The sequence below is a fragment of the Artemia franciscana genome, chromosome 1, assembly GCF_032884065.1.
Source record: "Artemia franciscana chromosome 1, ASM3288406v1, whole genome shotgun sequence".
NCBI classification, from domain to species: Eukaryota; Metazoa; Arthropoda; class Branchiopoda; order Anostraca; family Artemiidae; genus Artemia; species Artemia franciscana.
The window spans coordinates 62038988-62057139 of record NC_088863.1 but is presented as its reverse complement, the minus strand read 5'-3'; the positions used below and the strand labels follow the sequence as shown (position 1 = coordinate 62057139).

At 34.8% G+C, this 18152-nt stretch overlaps 1 protein-coding gene across 4 annotated transcripts in view; it reads left to right on the top strand.

Annotated features, from left to right (window-relative positions):
* LOC136032437 (uncharacterized) overlaps nt 1-10779 on the top strand; it is a 47744-nt gene extending 36965 nt beyond the window's left edge. For all 4 annotated transcript variants that reach the window (XR_010618723.1, XM_065712763.1, XM_065712756.1 and 1 more), the window contains exons 4-5: nt 7905-7993; nt 10553-10779. The gene's annotated coding sequence lies outside the window, so the exon portion shown is untranslated. The remainder of the gene's footprint in view (nt 1-7904; nt 7994-10552) is intronic.
* The last annotated feature ends 7373 nt before the right edge of the window (nt 10780-18152 follow it).

The following is an 18152-nucleotide window of genomic DNA, read 5'->3' as shown; positions in this document are numbered from 1 at the left end:
CAGCTTTACGAATAATTAATACATCTAAAAACGGTAGTTTATTTTCAATTTCAACTTCAAGGGTGAACTGCAAATTTCGGTCATAAGTGTTAAGATGATCTAAGAAGCCCCGAAGTTCAGCTTCCCCATAATTCCAAAGTGAAATTACGTCATCCAAATAACGACCCCAATAGACATGTTTTAGAAAATAAGAATTCAATGCCCAATTCTCAAGATTCTCGACGTAAATATTTGCTAGTAGCCCGGATAAAGGTGCCCCCATGGGTAATCCATTTTTTTGCTGATAAAAAGAATCGCGAAATTGAAAATACATAGAAAACTTATTACAAATTTTAACAAGAGTCATTAAAACTTCACAATCAATTCCTGTCGCTGAAGTCTCGATCAAGTGGTAATTTTCTTCTATTTTGTTTTTTAATAATTCCTCTGAAATAGTTACATCTATATTTGTGTACATGGAAACAATGTCGAAACTACTAACTATTGTGTTTTCTGAAATACTTGTGTTGCTAAGTTTTTTAATCAAATCTGCCGAGTTATGAATATAGGAATTTTGAGAATACAATAAAGGTTTGAAAGCTGCACAAAGCCATTTTCCAATATTGGCAGCGGGAGCTTTAGTACAAGCCACAATAGGTCTTAAGGGAATACCCTGTTTATGTATTTTTGGTAAACCGTAGAGTTTAGGACAGAAACTACCACGGGGAAAAAATTTATTGTATAGTTGTGGGGTGATTTTACCATTTTGTTTTAGCTGCTTTAATTCATTTATAATATTATTAGTGAACTGATCAGTAGGATCATGAGTTATTGTTTGATATGTAATTGTGTCATTTAAATGCGAAAAAATTTTGTTGTCATAGTCTGTTGTATTCATGACAACAAGTGAATTGCTTTTGTCTGCTTTAGTTATTATAATAGAAGGATCTTTTCGGAGATTAGATAGTATTTTTATGTCATGCAGATTTTCCGGTGTGGAATTAGTAGGAGGCTTAAACTTTTTTTGGCTATTATAGAGGATATTTATTAGACCAGATCTAACTTCATCCGGGTTAGAGACAGAAGGATAGTGTTTATGCAAAGCGGACTCTAGAGAGGAAACTATATCTGCCACAGGAACCTGTTTCGGTAGAAAAGAAAATTTTGGACCTTTTTCTAGTGTTTCGATTTCCTGGGGTTCCAATGTTTTAGAAGAGAGGTTAACGATAGCAGGCCCAGGAGTGAATCTTGGAGAATAAATACGGTTTCTCATCGAAGATTCATTTCGTAAGCCCTCTAATTTTTTATAGAGGCGTTCCTTGGACAAGCGAAAATCGTGGCTAAACAAATTCCTTTCTAATCTAACAACTTGAGCAAAATCAACGGTGGACAGGTTTTCCAGCAAAAAAGTTTCCAACGATTTTCTCTCTGAAGAAATAGTATGTCGTTTCTGTTTTTTGTCCTTAATAATATGGACTAGGGTTTTTAACTGTAGTGTATGGGCAAATTGCGCTTCTTTTCGGGTATTTAAATGTAATTTATATCTTAAAGACTTGGGAATAAGGTTTTCCTTTCTACAGGATTCTAAAAAATTTTGTTGATTGATAATATTAGCATGTTTTTTTACCTAGACTAATAAAATAAAAGATATCATAGGTCAACTGCTCCCCATAAGCTAGACGAAAATAGCGACGAAGACCACACTGCCTTTCCATAACAAACAAATACAACGTAGAAACAATAGGGAAAGTTTTTTCAAGACAATGGAAATTATTTATGTAGATATTTCGGCCCTATGTCCAAGGGCCGTCTTCAGCACAATACAATACTATATATATATATAAAAGAACTTACATCAAATTGTGAGAATTAAAACTGAATATAAAAACACTTATTAAAACAAATTTTTTTAAAAATATAGCCCTAGCATCCTTACTTCAGCGAAGTTCAACCAGGACTGGCGAAAAGAATGAAATGAAGAAATATAAACTCATTCAAACTAAAGAGAATAAAATGATTAGATGCAATTTCTTAAAGCTAATCTTGCTTGTTTAGCAGCCTGTCTCAAAGGCCTTTTCGTAGTTGGTTCAGTACTATTATAAATTGGTTTAGTAAAATATTTTGTTAGATCATTTTTAATTAAATTTGTTTTAATTAAAGTGTTTTTATATTCAGTTTTAATTCTCACAATTTGATGCAAGTTCTTTTATATATATATATAGTATTGTATTGTGCTGAAGACGGCCCTTGGACATAGGGCCGAAATATCTACATAAATAATTTCCATTGTCTTGAAAAAACTTTCCCTATTGTTTCTACGTTGTATTTGTTTATATATATATATATATATATATATATATATATATATATATATATATATATATATATATATATATATATATATATATTCGCAGGTGGGACACAGGGACACAACTACAATGGCGCGTAACTAATATGGCGCGTAACGACTTACGCACGCGGGGGGAGGGGCTTGGGGGGGGGTTGGCGCGAAGCTAAAAGAACCTAGCTGAGCCAGGCGAATAAAACTTTCGTGAATCAGTTTCTCTATCGATTCCTATCGAAGTCCCCGAAATTTTACTCACAGAGATTGACTATTTTCTTTTAAATATTAGAGGGAGTCCCCTTGAAGGGGTGACTTTGAGGGTTCTTTTAATCTTTTTTGCCTTCTTTAAGATTCTCCTCCTAATATTAATTTCTGTTTGAATCCCTTCAAATATGAGCACTTTATATAGCTGTTGACAGGGCTATAGAGTGGGTGCATCATTAATGCTGACTTGGAGAATGGTTGTTCTGAAATTTAGGATTTCTCAGTGTCAAGGCATGTTATTTTATTGAGTCGTATAGTCGTATATGAGTCGTAGACATAGGTCAGTATTAACACGAAAGCGTTCAACAATGAGTAAACACTTGAAGCCTGAAATAAACAGAAATTAAATAACCGAGGCAAACTAATGAGCTTGACTACCGCATCCCTTCAAACACAATTAAGGCTAGTGTCATTTGGACTGTACCACAAATAACGCATCTGTATTCAGCAGCTCCCCCCCCCAAAAAAAATCAAATTTTTAAAGAAAACAGCTCTTTCTTAAAGCAAATGTATTTATAACAGTCAACTAACATATTCTATTTAAAAGGGCAAGTTTTTTCATCTCTAGGCTTTCCTTTAATCTATTGTGTTTTTTTTTGCAAAATTATTCCGGATATGAAAGGTGTGGTCCCCTTCTCAACGCCTCGCTTTTTACGCTAAAGTTTGACTCTCTGTCACAACTCTACTTTTTAAAACAATAAAAAAAACTTTAGCGTAAAGAGCGAGGCGTTGAGGAGGGGACAACCTCTTTTATGTACGGGATAATTTCTGGTCTTTCCAAGTTTTAATATCGCTCCTTTCTTGCAGTTAAAAAACTTGTTTTTAAAAAATTAATTTCTGAACGTTTTTGAATTAATGTATGTTTTGATTTAGGCTCATTGCACATGAATAAATAAAATGAAATTTAAATCTCCTCAATATCCTGCTCTTTACACCAAAGCTTGAATTTTGTGTCAAATCTTTAAGAATGACCCCCGAATCATTAAGGCCGCAAAAGAAGAGTTGAAATTACTAAAAATACTTTAGCGTAAAGAGCAAGGTATTGTGGAGGACACGAACCCCCTTATACACGTAATATTTAATGCTCGTTTTAAGTTTTAATGCTGCTCATTACCTCCAGTTGAAAAAAAAGTATTTATTTTCTCAATATTTTTTTTTTTTAATAATTCTAGAAAATCCTGCACCTCCTTCATGGAAATTCTTTTCCCTCATGATAAATTCCTCCATGGAGAGATCCTCCCACATAGATCACTTAAAAAGGGCTCTAGAACTTTTAATTTCCGTTGGAATGAGCCCTCTTGTAACATTCTAGGACGACTGGGTCGATACGATCACCCTTGGGAAAAAAAGCAAATAAACACGCATCCGTGATCTGTCTTCTGGCAAAAAAAAAAAAATTCCGCACTTTTGTAGGTAAGAGCTTGAAACTTCTACAGTAGGGTTCTCTGATACGCTGAATCTCATTGTGTTCTATTACTTTTAAGGGGTGTTTCCCCCTATTTTCTAAAATAACGCAAATTTTCTCAGGCTCATAACTTTTGTAACTCATGGTTTGTAAGTCATGGGACGTGTACACTCATATGGGTCCTGTTGAATGTACATTTGACGGACCTTCTTCCCCCTTCACCGGTATTTATTGCCCTAGGCAAGGGCGCCCCAGTTTTTATTATGGACCCTCAGGGACAAGATCCCCCGTCCTTGGTCCGTGTCTCCTATGGAGGTACCCCTACATGTTTGTAGAATGTTCCCCTATCGCCACCTGGGGACACGCTGAGTGGCATGGGGGAGACTCCTACATCATTTTTTAAATTCTCTTTAAAAAGCTATTTTTAAACGACTTTTCTTAATAAAAAGAAAGAAAATCTTCAAGGATTCTATCATAGACGTTACGTTAATAGACGTTATCATTACGTTAGATTAAATATACACTGTCAAAAAGGACAACTATGAACCTAATTCTTACCTCACCAACGTTTGGTTGGGATCTGATGTATTAGAAGATATTCTCATTGTAAGAATTTAGGGGCCCTTAATTTTCTTACCCATAGAGGCTATGAATTAAGAAGCCACAAGTTGGTTATTTAATATTAATTCAACCCAGATTTGATTGAAGTTTGACAAACAATTCTTATTAATATACTGATGACAGAGAATTTGGAGCCCGTCCTGTATGCGGAATTTGGAGGACATCCAAAATCTGTGCTTTCCTTCTGGCAGATGTCCTGATGACAGTAATCAAGGGATTCTCTCCACCTGCCATTCTGGAGGTTGGCCTTGGATCAGACACCCAAAGATACTCATGTGAAAGTAACCCTTGGTTTAAGTTGAGTTTGGTTGGAAACTGGTGTCTTTTTCCTGTAGATATGCTGATGACATCAATTTATATATCCAGCCTGCTGTTGTCGCTGGATCAGGCCTGGACTTCCAAAAATTAGGATCAGAACGTTCCTGTCTATGTACCCCATTCTTCTATCCTAAGTAAAAAAATTCTGTATCACCTAATATCATGCTTCCCACTCATGGATATGAGTTACTGAAACTCCTAATAAGTCCAGTTCGAATCGTCTGAATTCGTCAGTCAAAATTTCGATACGATAGTCATTTTTAACGTCGCAACTTATTAGTCATTTTTAACGTGATAGTCATTTTTAACGTGTAACTCCAAGTTACAATTTTCATGTTCTTTAAATCATCAAAATTATTTTGGCCTCAGGACAAGTAATGATCCCGGATACCATTGCAGGACGGGGATTAACATATATTCTCAAGTCTACACCGAAGTGCTTAAGCCTGCTTAGAACCGGACAGCAAGAAGTCCCTGGAAACTCCAGTATGAATGGAGGTTTTGTGCAATCCTGGGCCCATCTTGGTCACAAAATTGTTTTCAGCACTTGGCGATGCTCTTCTATCAACAAGAGTTGAAAGCCTGCACAAACAGCTCTAAGCCTATTACTTACAATTCATTATATATTCATGCCCACAAATGTTGTGCTACTGCGTGGAGAGAACCTATTGTAGATTAGTTAACTAGGAAGAGATTTTTCAGCTCGAAAACGTCCGTCAAAACAAACCAAGCCAAGAAGAATTATCCGTTAATCAGAATCCCGTGTGAAAGCTGTGTCGTTTACTAGGCTATAATTTCCTGAAGGGGTGCCACTCCTCAAGTGTGAATAGAGTTGACCGCAAGCCCAGTCTTACAGATAACCCGAAAGTGTCGAGGGAACCCTTTGCAAAGGCTGTTGTCTATAGATCTGGAGCTTATGCCCTGTCGCAGTTGTCTTCCTATACCTGTATAGGAAGACAGGTAACACCATCCTCCCAGGATGGTGTTATGTGTCGGAGGGTTTGTAACTCATGGGTTGTGTGGACGCGCCAGTGGGTCTTGTTGATTGTACATTTGAGAGACCTTCTTCCTCCTCCACCTGTATTTATGGCTCAGGACAAGGGTATCCCAGTTTTATTATGGACCCTCAGGGACGAGGTCCCCCCTCGTCTGTGTTTCCTATGCAAGTACCCCTGCATATCTGTAGAATGTTCCCCTATCACCACCTGGGGTCACGCTGAGTTTTTAAAATTTATCTTTGAAAAGCTATTTTTAAACGACTTTCATTCTTAATAAGAAAAAAGAAACGCTTAAAGGATTCTATCATAGAGGATAGATTAAATATGCACTGTGAAAAAGCACAACTGAAAACCTAGTTCTTACCTCACCAATGTTTGATTGGGATCTGATGCTTTAGAAAATATTCTCACTGAAAGGATTTAGGGGTCCTTTATGTTCTTACCCATAGATATCCTGATATCCAAAATCTGAAGGGATTTTCTCCACCTGCCATTGTGGAGGTTGGCTTAGGTTCAAACAACCAAAGGTACTCATGTGTTAACGTGCACATCCAGGGCATTAGCCTCTACTTTGGATAACTTGTATTAGCTATCGGACAACCTCTTCACGTAGACCTGCAATTAAAAAGATTCCAGAAACCCTCCCTCCGCCTGCGAGTCCTCTCTCACCTATAATAGCTGGGCTTGTTTCAGTCTAATTATAGACCCAAACTTTATGTGTATAAGACATTTTAAGAGCAATTGACAATCATACCGAAAGGTAAAAGCTAAAATATAAGCAAAAATTGAAATTTTTTATTTAAATGTTGACTTTTACGGAATTATTTCCTAGAAATATATAAAAGATACAATATATCAGGTGAGATCTGGAAGAGAACATTTGGCTTCCTGGCTTCCTGTATGAGTCGGAAGCTGAGCTGTTCCTTAGAAGTCTACTTTTGAAGTTGGGACGGTTTTCTTGTTTATCTTTTAAACTATTAAGAAAAAAATGCCATGGAAAACTTGTACACTGGAAAATTAGCAAACTTTAGAGGAACTTTTTGTGTCTGGTTACTGATTTCTATAGGGGAAAAAAGATCTGAATTCTTGTTTCTTGATATATTCAAGTTAAAGACATCTGATTCCTAGAAAACAATCTACGAAGAAATAATGTTGCTCTGCAGCACAATAAGGCGCCAAGTCTAGTAAATTAAAGTTAATTGGTGTAGTTCTTTGCCAATAGATTAATAAAGAACAAAAAATCAATAAAACGATTTTCGTCTGGTTATATAGAGCTTATGATACTTTATAGAACAATCAAGGCATCAAAAACAACTTCTGTCCTAAAAATGTGTCAACCTAATAACTAAAAATAAATCTTGTCTCACTTATTGAACTGGCCTGACTTTACTACTTCAAAAATCGTGTAGTATATGAAGTAACCAAAATTGATGCCACTATTAAGCTTTGATCCACCTAATCCACAAAACCCTTTTCCCCCCTCAATCCACAACAAAACAAGTCCCGCGCAGGATGGTAGTGCCTGTTGACAAACTTCAGCGGTACGCTGTGCCCACCAGCGGTTAGCGAAGAGTTTTATACCTAGCTTTGCAAAAATGTATAACGAAAGTCAGGAGGATTCATGTGTTTTGTTTTCTTTTTTTTTTTTATTTTGCGTCGCTTTTCAATGTGACTATACCCTAAGAAATTTGGCAGTGCCATGAAAATTTTGGTGAAAATAAAATCTTATCTATCTATCTATCAAGAAGTGTTATATCAAGCCATGGCGTATTGATTTATTATTTCTTAAACTTCAGCACACAGTTCTATAAGTTGGATAACTTTCGTTATCTGATAAAGAACATTTTCTTGTTGATGGTAGTGCAGAAAATATATTGATGCTAGTAATTTTTACTTGAGTTTAGTTCGGTTTTCCTGTTTAAATTAATAATCTTTGGTAGTTCCCGTTGAACTTGAACTTATCTATACATTTCAGGAAAATCTCCAGGAGATGCATACATTGAGACGTTACCTTTTCAGGGTCAAAAGTATTTTAACAGCACGACACTGCAAGGCAGAGCCAATGTAAGCTTTTGCTTTGATGTTTTATCTGAAAGCCTATTCCGTACAGAATTCTTTTTGCATTACTAATCCACTGGTAGTACTAATAATCATATGTTTTTGATGGGAAAACGGATCCCCGTCTCTCTAATCTATTTGACGAGTTGTTTGTAAAGCGGATGATCCAAAACATTGAGGTAGACATCGACCGTATAATAAATAGATATGGTGGGAGTGGAAATGCAGAAATAGTCTTTTTCCTGTAAAATTGTAAATTCTGTAATTTAAGCGAAATACATCGAACTTTAAAAAGTGGCAAGATACGCTACGTTGTTATGAAAATTAAATTTTTGAGATTTTGTCTAGTTGACACTGTTTATTAAAACACTATTTTTTAAACAGAAACAGTGATTAGTTAATGCTTTATTGTTTATGTTAAAAACCCTTGTTTTAAAAGTCTTCTATGCATTTCTATCTCTTCGTTCTGTTTTTTTTTTTTTGTTTTACACCCCTAAAAGAATTAGTATTTAATGTTTATTAGCCTATATCTTTTACGAATATACAGGTTGTATTTTTATCCTCATTTCTCATTCTTCATTAGTATCATAGTTACTAAGCGATGCCACAAAGTTAGGTGACATTCTAAATAGTTTGACCTGTATAAATTGTCCCAAAGGGTGTATGACCCCAAACAATGGTTCAAGACTTTTTTTTTTTTGACAATGAAAATCTTAGCTCACTCGTTTTACTGGCCAGAAGTGCAAACGCTAAAATTTCACCTGTTCTGATGATTGCAGGTTTAATTTTTGGTGTTTCTTGGAGCCAACTCTTGGCTTTTAATGAGGTTCGAGGATATGACTCTATAAGCTCGGCCGCCTCGGGTTCGGAAGTGATTGGCCTTTGGGGCCTGATCTTTAATCTATTTGGGTCTGTCACACTATAAATCGCAATCAAAATTGACCGGTTGGTATAATACCTAAATCTTACAATTGTAGGGTTGTACCGAGTTGTGGTGTTTACCGAGATTTTACTCCATTTTTTTGTGTTTTGTTACTGTGCAATTGACGTCGGTGGGTACTTGTGATGAGAAAATCATTAAAATTGGTTGGTTTCCTTTAGGGTTCGGTCCTTTAGGGTTCCTTCTCACGATCAATGGAATATCTGCCGGGCAAAACGAGAATTACGTAGATGATCTTTCCTTAGCCGAGGTAGTACCCGGACCAGGTAAAAGCCAAAATTTCAATTACATTGAACCAGTTACCTTTGTAGCTTCCGCATAAAGATTCCCTACTGATACTTCTCGTGAGAACAATCTAGCAAACGTTATATTGTAATTATTTCATAACTATGACAACCAAAATAAATTTTATTATTTTGCAATTTTGAAGCTTCTATTTCACGTGGAAATCGGTTACTTCGTGGCTGTAGCTTTTGTTTGTATAACAATAAGTGGATGATCCATTTTTGTTAGATATATAAAATATTTGTAAAGCACTTCTACATTTGTAAAAAATAAAAATGGCTTATAACTCAAAAACAAAACATAAATGAGGACTTTGCAAGCGGAGCTTTCATGTGGCTGATGCCGTTAGGTAGCGAGTTCAGACCCTTTTGAGGACCACCGTTGCGCCAAAAAGGTTTAATTTCTTAGCCATTTCTTATCTAAAGCAGCGATGCTGTCTCTTAAGAGTTGTGTTGCGAGAGCAACACTTTGGTTTTGTCCCAGTTTTTTTTCTCTATGCCGCCGATCTCAGCTTATTCCCGAAAACTGGTAATGGTCTAACCTGTTTATCAAGCATAAAAAATTTTATGAAAAAAAATTTAGATCCTTCAACTTGTATCCCATTTTCTTAAAAAGCACTTCCGGTTGAAAAAGTTATATTTTCATGCACACTTTACCAATAGAACTAAATAGCGAGAAAAGAAAACTCCACAGCAAAGAACTACCATTTGTACTTAAATTTAGGATTTATGACACTTCATGAAATCCGATCATGAATTAACTTATCCGTTGTAACTTATCCGATAGAGTTAACTTATCCGTTGTAACTCTTCAGTTATTTAGACAAATTGTAGTTACATCCAATTTGCATAGTTATTTCTGCATCCCCTATGACTAGGAGTGACTATTATTCCCGACAAGAGATGTTTTTGTAATTGTTTCTCATAATTATTTGGTTGGATATGACTGCATAAAAGGTCAAAAAGATTTATTTTTCTTATTTATCGGAAACCGTTTTAGCAAAAAAAGAAAAGAACGGAGAAATATAACAAAGAAAACAAAAGGAAACAAAATAAATAAAAAGGAAAAATAAAGAAACAACAAAACCATATTTTTACCTAACTAAATTTTACAAAAGTAACATCATTAAATCACTTTAGTCACCTCAAATAATAGTGATCGAAACTAAATTTAACCGTACGTTTGCCATGAGCAATTTGTCATGCAATTTTTTTGTGGGAGGAAAGGGGGGGATTCTAATTCGGCAACCCCCTTCCCTCTTGATAGGGCTTTGTATGCTAACTTTAAGTGCGATAGCATTGATATGTGTAGATGTTAATTTCTCAAATTTTCTTTTTTAGGTTGCTAAGGCCACCCTTCTTTTGACATTCAGTTTACCACTTTTCTACTTAGGTGGTAAAAATATGCTGAAGAAAACGGAACGGTTATTAACATGAAGAAAAATATAATTTTGATGTCCCTAAAGACAATACTAGTCGCCTAGAGAATTCTGTTTACCTTGTTCGAACGTCCTAGGTATATGTGATTTTATTTGTAGAGATAATACGTCAATAAATTCAAATGTTTTTGAGCGTTCTTTTGTAAAAAGGTGAAATTATTGTTAACGTTTCGTGTCAAATATTGGATAGGAAATGGATAATTTTTATTAAAATATTGAGAGATATAAACCCCTTATTGTCATGTTTGTGCGATAAGGAGGAGACAAAGATTGTGGGAAACTTATGAGAAGAACAAGAGAAAAAGTCTCCAAAGAGGAAAATCATCGTTTACTAGCCAAATCTTATAGCTACTAATAGGTATTTAAATGTATTTTTCCCCTTTTATCAAAAGAATAGAACTATAGGATAGGTGTATTTTAAGAACGTTTGATACCATAAATGTCAATTTGCAAGTCTCAGCACAGACTAACTGTCTCAAAGACAAAGGCCTTATTAGAAATCTTTAGAGCCATCAGAGGAAGCTTCCGAAGCACTTTTAGTAAAAATTAATCGTAGATCTCAAATATGTATTCGGTTGCCATCACTTGACCCATATATATTGCCATAAATAAAGGGGTTCTATCACTGTTGTTTTTTTCATGGATAGTGTTATCAAAGTACTTTCTATTGTCAACATTGTCAGAATCTTCTTGTTTTCCTTTTTTTACTTTTGGTTCGCCTTGGTAATCGTTGAAAGAAATCCCTTTTTTTTCATCGTGATTTTCATTGTTGTCTCTTGCTCTTTTGTTTCTGAGTTCATTTTTCAATGGACTAACTGGTTTATTAAACGTTAAGTCTGAACATCGGTGACTATAAATTGTTCCTTCAAAATGTTTTTTACTTGGAACGTCATCAGAATACAATGCTTTCCCTTTCTTCAATATAGGTTTGCCTTGACTATCGTTGTGGCAAATCTTATTTCTCTTGCGTGAATACAACGCTGCGTCTGCTTGACCTTATAGAAAAGTATCCTTTGTATTAAATGCAAAGTTTTCGCAATATTGGGGTATAATGTGATAGTTTCCAAGTAGGGACAGCTTTCATGAACAAAAAAAATCAGCAAAAATATTCCTTTAATGAAAAAATTTCCATTAGTTGCTAATTCCTTCGCCACTATCTTTGTAAATTTAATATTGTACTAGCAACGATTTAAGTTTTATTTTATTAGAACATTTTTGTCGTCTTTAGGGATGTTAGTGCTAGGGATATGTATTGTGCCATGTCTTACTACCCCCTTGATTTAAACGATATGGCAATTGAATTGTGCGAAAAAAATTTGATAAATATGCCGACTCCATTTTCGGCTTCAAATTTAAAAGACTTCTGTCATTAACGTCGAGAAAATATCAAAGGTGCAGCCGATGCCAAAATTTTAAAGGCGGAGTTAGGATTGCTTATAAATTTGGACAATTTTATTCATTCACGTTTCGAACTCTTTTGCTCACATTCTCAAAGAAAATGAGTAAGAATGAAAACTGCCATAAGTGCATTTTTGACAAAAATGCCATAACACCTTTTTTGGCATTTTTTTCTAACTTCGGAGTTTTTTTTCTTCATAAAATGAGTTGTCCTGCGGTAACACAGCGGTTTTGACCTCAGATTGGTGATACAGGAATAAGACGCTGGCTGTAGTAAGATGCTGCAGAGTCGACGTAATGGCCTTAGCAGTCAAGAAGTGATGGTAATCAAATAATTTATATATTTATTTTTTTATTCAAAAATTCAGATCAACCACTTATTACTACTGTTATTTGATAATTAAACCAATTAAACTGATTTTGCCTTACTATTTCACTCCAGAAGTTACAAGAAATTCCAAACGCTAGATGACATAGAGAATTTATTTTATTTATTTTCAACTCTTATAAGTACAAATGCTCTTTGTACAGTCTCTTTCCAGTCTCTTAAGTACTGATAAGATGAAAATGAGGTTCGTATCTATTTATTCTAAATAAATAGAAAAATTTTGTCAACTGAAAACAAGGAGCAAGATTAAACCTTAAAATAAACGGAAATTATTCCGTATGTGAAGGAGGCTCCCCGTCCTCGACCGTCACTCTTAACAATGAAGCTCGTTAAAGATACTTTTCATTCAAATTATTCAGAGTTTGTGCTTGATTAGTCTTTTTTTCAAGAAAGGTTTTTTTTCTCATCACTTTTTAGACCAAGCCACAATATCTCCTTCAATCCTCCCTCCATGTGAAATTGTCCCTGGAAAATTATCACCAAAGGCTTTCCTCTCCTTGGAAAAAGTTCTTCCCATGTCCCTATGGACCCCTCCACAGGACAATTATTTTAAAAAATACCCGTATATTTCCCAATAACAAAAAGCCTACTAAATGTGAATGGGCAAATTCCGTAACTTACAGGAAAGTTGGCTGGGGGAGGGGCTAGTTACCCTCCAGTCTTTTTGATCACTGAAGAAGAACACTCGAAGTTTGGATTTTCGTTTGAAAGAGCCCTCGTCTGGCCTTTTAGGAGCATGGAAAAGTACTCAGTAAGATCGTAAAATCAATCTAAGACCCAACTTAGATTTTAGTTGTGTTTATTTTGATCATTTCCTGTTATGCTCACATCAAGTTCTGGATCATGTCCAATGCTTTGAAATTCACGTTCTATAGCCCTCTAATATTATTTGAATTTATTTTTAGTTTAAAAGAGGTATATAAACTTAATATGTAAATTACCTTGGATTCAAGCCAAGAATCAATCGTATGGTTAAAGGAAATAAATTTGTACACGACTCACATCCTTGGTTTTCTGCTGGTTGGGAGCTTGAACAGGCCAATCCACTTCTAAAACATTTTCGGAAAATATTGTGTATGCTTGGAAGTAAATCTCTTTCCCTCCAATTTCTTTTCCTTTGAATGCCTATTCCTGTATCTTACATGATAATATTGCTTCTTGTTTTTAATTTGTTATGGCATAAAAATATTTTAGGAGTTTAAATACCAACTCTCCGAAGCATTTCGGGCCATAGTTAATCATAATTTGGTTGTGCTGAGAGATGGTGGTAGGTGCCCTACAATTGTGGCCTCAATATACTTGATTCAGCCTGACCATATATTATCTATGAAATATAATTACATCTACAGCCATAGACACCATAGTGGGCTGTTTAGCCATAGAGCCTCTAACAAAGCCAGATGTATGAGTTATTTTTTTTGCATATTTTGACAGTTGTTATTGACTTTTTATATAATTTCGCTATTTTCTAAATCATCATTAATATAGAATTGAGCGTTTACATCAATGTTGAATTTTACTCTACGCCATTGGAAAGCCTGAAAATTCCAATTCTAAGGGGAAGAAATAAACGGTTGATTTGATCCAGTTTTTTTACGACACATAATACATGTATATATTACTGATCTTTTTTGAAAAGTCTTTCTTTAGTTGGTTTTTCTTTCCAACGAGTCAAAGTGCCAATTTCGTAGAAAAGTAAAAAGAGAAATTCTTGTAAACTATAAAATCAAAAAACAAAGAAAAAAAAATCTTGCTAAGATTCTATTAAAACAATTGAAAGAAGCTGTGGCTTTAGCAATATCTAAAACTATTACGTGGAGCACATAATTGGCTACATTTACATCTTGCTCCATGAATGTTCGTCAATTTTATAAGTTGTATTTGCATTTCTGGAAATAATATCATTAGTTAGAATAAAGAATTGAAGTTTCAAATTAAAAAAAATAGTTTATTAGGACATTTTTTTTGTATAATTAGGGAGGATCAAAATACGGTAAAAGTAGATTTTAATTTTTCGTAGAAGATTACATTTAAAATAATAAAAATCCATCAAACAATATGAAAAAAATACATTCTTGTTGATAGTTGATTAACTGAAAAATTCTTAATTTTATCAATCAAGTGGCTAAAAAGATACAAAAAGTAAAATTTATTCAATATTTGTAAGTTTTTGATAACTTCTCGTACACAAAACAACGTTTGCAAACTTTACCCACAAGGATAAATCCTTTTTGTCAAGTCCACTCCTCGTTAAAATTTTCTGTTGACTCTTTCCATCCCCCTCTGGTATTTTCTGGTAACGTTGTCAAGCGTCTAAAATATTTTTCTCATTTCCCTAGGGTGCCAGTTTTAGTAAATAATTAACCAGCCTTAGGCAACCTGGAACTTCTTGGATTAAAGAACTAGCAACCTCTATGCTCAATCTTGGATCCCAAAAGGCATCACATGTGTAGCGATGACCTGATTTTACTCAGAGTAATAATTACTTTATCGTGCAACTGTAAATTGTTTATGAGTTTTATGTTATTTTTTTTTGTTGTTGTCGCTCGGTAGACCTGATATATAAGATTAAGTACAAATTCAACAAAATAAAACACATTAAGGTTTCTCCTACCCCTGTGGAGCCACCCTGATCAAAGGGGTTTCCTCTTCCATATAGCCAAGATTTTTTTAAACACCCACCCATTTAAAAAGATGGGAGTTGCGACTATGGAAATCTTATTTTCAAAAGCAATTTGTCTACTAAAACTGTACCATAATCATCTTCAATGATTACTATTTATTTGTTTTAAATTTACTATTAGTTCATTTGTTATGGATAAAAATTTTCTGGGTGAGTATTATAGAGCACGCAACCCAAAACCTCTTGTTTCTCATTTTTATTCTTCTTCTTATTATTATTATTTATGGAAACACGAGACTGAGCCAAAGCTAACGCGACATAGGTCCTTTGCCTCTCTGCTGTTGGTGCTTCTTAAGGCGACGAATCTCAAAGATAAAATTTCTTCATATCGTTGATTCTCTTTGTCGAAGAGCCTTCCTTCGTGGTGTCGAGTGGTCCACCAAGGCTTTTGCTCATTCCAAAAGCCCCACTTGCCAGATTAAGACTTACTTTGGCAGGCGATGTTCGCCCATTAAAGTTAAGCGGAAAGTTGTCCATGACTACCATCAGTGGCAAGCGTAATGTGGTTCTTAAAAAAAACAATTTTGATGCTAAACGATACATCAAAAGAATTGAATTTTCATGCCGATTCTAAATATATAAGTTTCATCAAATTTAGTCTTTGTCATCAAAAGTTAGGAGCCTGAGAAAATTTGCCTCATTTTGAAAAAAAATAGGCAGGTTTTTTATTTTAAATTTACATTCGATTATTTATTATATTTGATAATATTACAGGACAACGCCCGAAGCCCTCTTGAACTTTTAAAAGAAATCGAGCCCAGGAGATCTCAAGAAATATTTGTCAAGGCAAATACTTATTCCACTATTGGTCTGGAAGTAAACAACGTATGTTGTTACTATTCATTTTATTCGCACAATTTTTGTTTATTTGAAAAATCCTTTCCAATTGAATGCATTGTACTCAAGTTATGAAATAGAAACTTTTAAGTTTTCTAGAATAGCGTAAAGCGCGCCTAAGATTGTCTTCATTGCCTTATCCCACAGCTGCTTATTTTCCCCGAAGAATTCACAATATAGTCAAGATACTGCATATTCATCAGCTATGTGGAAAAGAGGGAATGGGTCTCTACGCCCTAAATATGTCTCAGAACCTGTATAATTTTAAGAAAAATCGGGAACCCATTTTAATGTCAAAAATTTGTTCTAGTTTTCACACATTTTACTGCATATTTCGTATAATTGATCTTCTATTTGGGTATGTTTGAGTGGGAGGAAGGCGTTGGTGGTTGTGATATCGGGAATAGCACTTTCCCTCATATTTTGAGAAGATTCCCAAAATTTGTACCATGTAAAAGCGTATGTTACGTCTGCAAAATGTATATTAGAATAGACTTCCGAGCTATAATTAAATACTATTTATGAAAACAAGACAAAATTGAAAACAATTTAGGTAAATATTTTCTCAATATAAGTAATGAAAACCGCTCTTATTAACCCGATTTTGTGAGAGATTTTCTTCTAAAACTGACCGTATGTTAAATTGTCAAACTACGGATAAATAGTTCGATGGACGTTTTATGGTTACAACAGTAACTGCATTCGGCCCATAGCTCTTAAATGATTTTTTTCTCTGATCTGGTTTGTATGAGATTTCATTTATGTACGGTAATATATACTTACAGACCGAGTATTAAGGAAGAGTTTATTGAGTTTTTCTGTGAGGGCTCTACGTGACATGTTTTTTAGATCAATTTGGGGGCTGTAGGAAATATAACAACTAGTCTCCTTCATTTGTACGGGTATATTCAGACTAAGGGTAAAAAAAGGGTCCTGAGCAGGGGTTGGAGGAGAATGGAAAGAATCACATTCGAATTTGATTTTGCCCACTTTTGACATCTCTTCAGGTAGCCTACTAATGTCAAAGGAGTTAATGGGATCTTAATTCCAGACAGTCACAAGAAAAGTTCTAAAAATGGTTTCTCATATGTATGGATTACGCTTGACATTAAAACTCCGCTTGCTAACGTCACACTAGAATGGCTTTTCACCGGTTTAGTTTCTCGTTTGTATGACAAGAATGTTCTTGCAACTAAAACTTTGCTTGCATACCTGACGATTGAATGGCTTTCCATTGGTGTAGATTATCAATGATGACCAAGCATATTTTTATGATTAATACTTTGCTTGCATATGTCACACTTTACTGGCTTCTCACCAGTGTGCATCCTCATATGTATAGTGAGAATTGCAGTTTGAAAAACGCTCTTATTATATGTATTGCACTTGAATATACCATTGTGGGTTCTCATACGTATGGATTGCGCTTGACATTATAACTCCGCTTGCTAACGTCACACGAGAATGGCTTTTCACCGGTTTGGGTTCTCGTGTGTATGGCAAGAATATTCTTGTGACTAAAAATTTGCTTGCATACCTAACAAATGATTGGCTTTTCATCAGTGTAGATTATCAATGATGGGCAAGCATATTTTTATGATTAAAACTTTGCTTGCATACGTCACACTGGAATGGCTTCTCACCAGTGTGGATCCTCACATGTTGAAAGAGATTCATATTTCAATAAAAGCTATTATTACATGTTTTGCATTTGAATGGCTTTTCATCAGTGTGGGTTCTCGTGTGTTTGGCTTTTCGCCGCTGTGGGATCTCAAGCGATTGGTAAGAATAGTCTTTTTATTAAAACTCTGCTTTCATACGTCACACTTGAATGGCTCACATGAATGATCCTCACATGTTGAATTGTATGAATATTGTGGGAAAAGCTATTATTACTTTTATTGCACTTGTATGGCTTTTATCCTATGTGGGTTCTCATGTGTTGGGTGAGAGTAAAAAAGCTCTTATTACAGAAGTAAAAAAGCTCTTTTAAAAAAGCTCTCTTTTTTAAAAATGTCTCTTTTAAAAATCTCTCTTTAGTAAAAAAAGCTCTTATTACAATTATTGTACTTGTGTAGCTTTTCATCGGTGTTGGTCATCATATGTATGGAAAGATTACTCTTGTTATTAAAAGTATGTTTGCCAACGTCACACTTGAATGGCTTTTCACCGGTGTGGGTTCTCAAGTGATTGGTA